Here is a 6,551-nt window from a genome sequence, read left to right as displayed (position 1 = left end):
CTTAGCCCACGGTCTCGTCCAGTCCCGTCCCACCGCGGCGCCAGCCAGCGGTAAGCTCCACGCAGTTCAACAAGGGCCCCTCCTGCAGGTTCTTGGCGGACGTCCAGAACCGGCTCCTGTCCAAATATGACCCCCAGAAGGAGGCAGAGCTCCGCAGCTGGATCGAGGGACTCACCGGCCTCTTCATCGGCCCAACTTTCAGAAGGGCCTGAAGGACGGGATTATCTTACGCACACTCATGAATAAACTGCAGCCGGGCTCAGTCCCCAAGATCAACCGCTTCAGTGTAGAACTGGTACCAGCTAGCAAACCTCTCCAACTTCCTCAAGGCGATGATGAGCTACAGCATGAACCCCGTGGACCTATTTGAGGCCAACGACCTGTTTGAGAGTGGGAACATGAAGCAGGTGCAGGTGTTTCTTCTCGCCCTGGCAGGGAAGGCTAAGACTAAGGGGCTGCAGAGCGAGGTGGACATCGGTGAGGAGTACTCGGAGAAGTAGGAGTGGAACTTCGACGATGCCACCATGAAGGCTGGCCAGTGCGTCATCAAGCTGCAGATTACCAACAAATGTGCCAGCTAGTTAGGCATGACTGTGTATGGCAGGGCACGAGGGGCATCTCTACTACCCCAAGAACCACATCGTGCCCCCCCATGGACCACTCGACCATCAGCCTCCAGATACAAGCAAGTGCGCCAGCCAGGTGGGCATGGCGGCTCCCAGGACTCGGTGGCATATCTACGACACGAAGCTGGGAATCAAGTATGACAACTCTTCCATGTCCCTGAAGATGGGCTATGCAGACCGCCAACCAGAGTGGTGAGCTCTTCAGCCTGTGCCGACAGATATACTACCCCAAGTACTGCCTGGGATTACAGTGGCCCACCGGGCTCCCTTGGGCACCGGCGACTGCCCGGGGCCAGGGGAGGCCCCTGAATATCTCCCTTACTACCAAAAGGAGACCGGCTACTGAGGCTCCCAGCACGCTCTCTCCCCACATGGTCTCCCCGTCTGGGTATTTGGGTTTTTCTGTGTTTTCATCTTTTTTTTTTAACCTGTTCGGTGCTGCCAGTCAACTGAGGGTCTGTGAGTAGCAGCGTGGGATCCGGCAGGAGGGTTTTTTTTTTTTTAATGTATTAATTTTATTTTTATTTTTTATTTTATTTTATTATTATACTTTAGGTTTTAGGGTACATGTGCACAATGTGCAGGTTTGTTACATATGTATCCATGTGCCATGTTGGTTTGCTGCACCCATTAACTCGTCATTTAGCACTAGGTATATCTCCTAATGCTGTCCCTCCCCCCTCCCTCCACCCCACAACAGTTCCGGGAGTGTGATGTTCCCCTTCCTGTGTCCATGAGTTCTCATTGTTCAATTCCCACCTATGAGTGAGAACATGCGGTGTTTGGTGTTTTGTCCTTGTGATAGTTTACTGAGAATGATGTTTTCCAGCTTCATCCATGTCCCTACAAAGGTCATGAACTCATCGTTTTTTATGGCTGCATAGTATTCCGTGGTGTATATGTGCCACATTTTCTTAATCTAGTCTATCGTTGTTGGACATTTGGGCTGGTTCCAAGTCTTTGCTATTGTGAATAGTGTCCCCCTTGCTTTGGTTCCTTCGCAGGACTGAGCCACCAGGCTGTGGGGAAAGGGATCAAGGCCGTATCCCGATGCGTGTAGGGTGAGGGTCCCCACTGGCACGTCCAGGCTGTGGGCCGAGCTGTGCTGGGGACATGAGACCTGGGCACTGAGGGAACCCATCCCCGAAGGTTTCCAGTTGCCTCTCCTCTTCCCCTTTTTGTCAGCCGATCAGTTTGTGGTTTCTGTACCCCCCAAAGTTTCAAGAAATATTAACAAAAGAAAAAAATTTTTCCCCTCGAGGAATGGGGCGGGGACAGTGGGTGCTGGGAAATCCGTCCCCTGGGAGAAGGGGTCCGGCCATGATGCTAAAATAGCTCAGGCTCCTGAGTGGCTGAATTTCCCTAGGACCCTCAGACCAACAGACCTCAGATCCTCAGACCTACGCTGGGGCCCGGTGAGGAAGCTGAGGCCCGTACAAGGTAGTGGAATTCTGAGTTGTTAGTGTTAAGCCTGACCCCTCTCCATACTAGCTCCCCTACCCCTGTGGCCCTCAGGAGGGTTTTTTTGTTTGTTTGTTTTTGTTTTTGTTTTTGAGATGGACTCTCACTCTGTCCCTCAGGCTGAAGCACAGTGGAGTAATCTCGCCTCACTGCACTGGCCTCCCATGCTCAAGCCATCCTCCTGCCTCAGCCTCCAGAGTAGCTGGGACTACAGGCCTGTGCCACCACATCTGGCTAATTTTTTGTATTTTCAGTAGAGACGGGATTTCACTATGTTGGCCAGGCTGGTCTGGAACTCTTTCCCTCATGTAATCTGCCTGCCTCATCCTCCCAAAGTGTTGGGATGACAGGTGTGAGCCACCACGCCCAGCCCCTCAGTAGGTTTTAAGGAGCCCCAGCCCTCTTTCTCCCCTTCTGGGCTTGACCAGGTACACTGCTATATCTCCCCCTGCCACACGCCCCACCAAGTACTGCACAGGGCACCCTACCCAGAGACACTGCGCCATGAGACAATGTGAAATACTGACTGTGGACCAAACGCAATAAAACCTCTGTTTTTAAGAAGAAAATGAAAAGACTTAAAATTGGCATTTTAAGACTTTATATATATTATTAAATATATATTAAATATAAATGTTATACTATTTAGTGCCTCTATCTCCCAGTCTCTGGGAGAAGTTAGGAACTTAACTTTCTTAAGCCTCAATTAGTAAACACATCTGGCCTAGTCACATTGACCAACCTTTCTCCTAACATCATCCAGTAAATTTCAGAAGCTCATGCAAAACTCTCCCGCCTTTTGTTTCAACAGATATGTCAACTGATACAATTATACAACAATTGTATAACATTAGATTTAATCTCACCATCACACTCAGCTTGATTACTAACCCTTCTCCTACATCTTGCTCACCTAAATTTATCTACATTTTCTATGAACTGAATAGCTTAGAAATGTATGTCAGCTGTGTATTATAGTGTAAGTTATTTTAATTTAGAAATATGGACTTTCTTTAACTCCCATTTGCTGCCTGGGAAACACCAATATTTTTTGAGCATGGCAAGTGTTTCCAAGCATTCAGAAGTGGAGAGTGTAGGAAATCCACTGCAGAATGAGGTCGGCTTGTCATCCTCTCAGTCTCAACTGCTCTCCCTCCCTCATCTCTCTCTGTTTCATTGATGAGTACAGAAGATCAGTCTTTTTATATGAAATGAAAATTGATGGAGCTAAGGTGTTGATTTGATTATCCAACCGACCATTTATTGAGTGTCCATTACAAGTTAAGCTGTGTTCTGGGGAACAGCTCAGGAAACGAATGCTTGACATTGATGTACATAATAGAAATACAAACGTATCATTAAAAAATCAGACCTCTTATGACAATCCAGATTCTCATGTAAGTTTTGTGAAGCTCTTTCAAGATGAGAATGTAAAATTTTGAAAAAAAAATCATTATAACAAGTCCTTCTTGAGACAGAAAAGTGGAATTAGAAGATCATATATGGTTGTGTCACTAGCTCAAATCTTAAGTACAGTTTTTAGTCAATTGACAGCCATATAATTCTTAGTTTTAGATACTGATATTCATTAGAAATTACAAACTTTAAAAAATATTCCTGTCTCATTCTACTAATCAATTTAAAAATTTCATTCATTTGGTTATATTTCTTCATTTTATCTAGTCTTTAATACTTCTTTCCTGCCCAGCATTAAACTTAATTAATGTCTAATTTGTTTACTTGGTTCAGTTACTTTTGGCCATGTTCAGTACACTTCTTATGAAGCAGGCATGTAGGAATGTTTACAAGTTTATGGTTCTCACTCTTCCAAATCCCTAATGGCAGCACCCCAACAGACACACACCGCAATATAAACACATACACACACACACCCGTGTACACCGATACCCACCTAATCGCAGACACACACACACACACGCACACACACACACACTCCAGTGGATCAACACATAAAACACTCCACAGGCAAAGATATCATACATCAGGGATCTGTTAGTGCAGTACACACTTCTGTAAATTATCAGGACTGCTCAATTGAAGTGAGTCTACAGAGATTTCAAAGGCTATTTGAGTGCTAAGCTATCTAACTAGTGGTTGGACACTATTTAAATAGTGCATTCAACGCAACTCTTGAGGCTCTGAAGAATTTCTGTGCTTTCCAGTGAACCAGGAGTTACAAGGTCCTGAAAACTGCAAGCTTGTTATATCCTTTAATAGATAAAGCAAAGCTGATATTAATGTGAATATACTTTATATTTACTTCTTTTTGTGTTAATTTTTATTTGCCTGTAATATACATTTTTACATAACTGAGAATAAGAAACATCTTAGGAAAAAGAAAACAAAAAATAAAATTTCCCTGATTACACTGTGCCTTGGTCCAGTAACCCTGCACTGCACATATACACTATAAATGGGTGTCTTGGGGAGCCACTTTGGTATTTCATTTTAATAGCTCATCCTGGAGAATATATTTGTGAGTGGATGACATATTACAACTGGTTTCAATTTTGACCCATATAGAAATGTTTTCAAAAATATGTCTGAAGCCTGGATACTGTAAAAATATTTATCATCATAGAATAATAAAAGGCTAGCCATTAGTCACTCCGAAATTGTTCAATAACTCTAAGACAACTTAGACACAAATAGTTATGAGTGAGTATAGTTCATCATTAATGTTTGTAAAAATTAATGCTGTCATTTATGGTTGGAAATAAAAAACTAGAAATGTAACTTTATTTGATAGAGATAAATGATAGATATAAAGTTTACATAAAGCAAGAGAATAATAATAGATGTGTAAAAATATTTGTTTTATAGATAAGATTTTATGTTGAAATTGTGTTGAACAACATGAATCAAACGTGTTTTGCATACTACATCTGCAGTTACAACATCACAGCCTTTTAAGTATTTCATTAACTTCAAAATGTAACTTATCACTGAAACAATCTGATTTAATGAATTATGATAATGGGTAATGATTGGTGTAAGCTGAAAACAATACTACACTTTTGAAGTTATATCCCTTCGTGTATTAATATAAACACCAGAAAAGATGGTCAATATATTAATTACTGTACAATGTCTATCATAATACTTAAACCTGGAAGAAAATCACTAAATGTTTAGTGAATAGAATTGGTGAATTGCTCCCATTTTATACAATTTTCTGTTCATTTTAGGGCTTACCAAAACTTGCAGCTCTGAGTAAGGCCCAATTATTTACTCCTTCAAATAAAGCAAGACTCCAAGACTAAGTGTGAATATTTTGTTCTGTTTTTCACTGAAATATTCCAGTCTGTAGTTGCCCCAAATCATGCTAATCTTTCTAGAGTCCGGTGTAGGTCCCGGTCTCAAGGACACTGTTACCACCATCACCATCTTTTGTGCCTCAAGGTTGAGCCCTCCTAACTTACCTGCATGGAATTAGAAAAGTCCCATTTCATGATACTTTATGCAACCCAGATGTCTCTTTGACTGAAAGTGGTATTCTTCCTGTGTTTTTTTTTTCCAGCAAGTGATGTCAACCTCTACCTACATCTGACATCTCAATGTAATTCTTGACATTTTCTTCTTCACATTTCCATTTTCAATCACCAAGTGTTGTCAGATTTTACCTTCTGTCTATTTCTTCAATGAATTTTTCTCTTTCTGTCTTCATTGCCATCATGGATTCCAGCCCATCACTCTCTCACCTGGGCTATGGTGAGCACCTCTAAAGTAATCTCCCCGATTCTCTCTCCAAAAATGTTTCTGTGCTATATCCAAAATGACTTACTTGAAATGTAAATACAATTTACATTGTAAATTGCTTGGCTTAAAAATTCCCAAAGACTTCACATTGGTACTAGGATAAATATCAAGAGTCCAAAAATGGGTTCAAGCAGTACAGAATTTGTTTCTTTTCTCTCTCCCCCATCTTGTGGCATGAACATTATTGAACTAAATGATTCAGATATATTTTTTCTCGCCTTCTAGTCTTTGGTCTTCTTATTCATATGCTTTTCCCACTACCATCCCAGATTTGTATAATTAGCTCTTTTATTTTAGTTTGCTCTTCATCTTCTCCACCAAGGGAAGCCTTACCTGATATCCCTAAATATGAAAGGCTTTCATAACAGTACATATCTTTTCTCTGTTACTTATAACATTGTTTTTAGGTTTTTATATTTTTATTATTATTAATAATATATAGATCTGAGCATGCTCTTTGATAATAAGTCTAATAAAGTTTTGATACAATTAGTAATTTGGTACATAATTCTTTTCTATAAGCTATGATTCTAGAGATTGAGGGGAAAATGCAGTGGTAATCTGTCCCAAGTGGAAGGACAAATAGCCAAGCAATGTTGACCTACCCATTCATCTCTCAAAAACAGCGTTAAGATATTGATTCTCCTGTTTTCAGGATGAAGCAGGGACAGGGAGTTTCTTGCT

General features: G+C 41.4%; 1 pseudogene; it reads left to right on the top strand.

Moving 5' to 3' along the window:
• Positions 1-223: 223 nt before the first annotated feature.
• On the top strand, positions 224-1,117 carry LOC129488396 (calponin-2-like; annotated as a pseudogene).
• The last annotated feature ends 5,434 nt before the right edge of the window (positions 1,118-6,551 follow it).

The sequence above is a fragment of the Symphalangus syndactylus genome, chromosome 1, assembly GCF_028878055.3.
Source record: "Symphalangus syndactylus isolate Jambi chromosome 1, NHGRI_mSymSyn1-v2.1_pri, whole genome shotgun sequence".
Taxonomy (NCBI): Eukaryota; Metazoa; Chordata; class Mammalia; order Primates; family Hylobatidae; genus Symphalangus; species Symphalangus syndactylus.
This window is presented reverse-complemented; position numbering and strand designations above follow the sequence as displayed.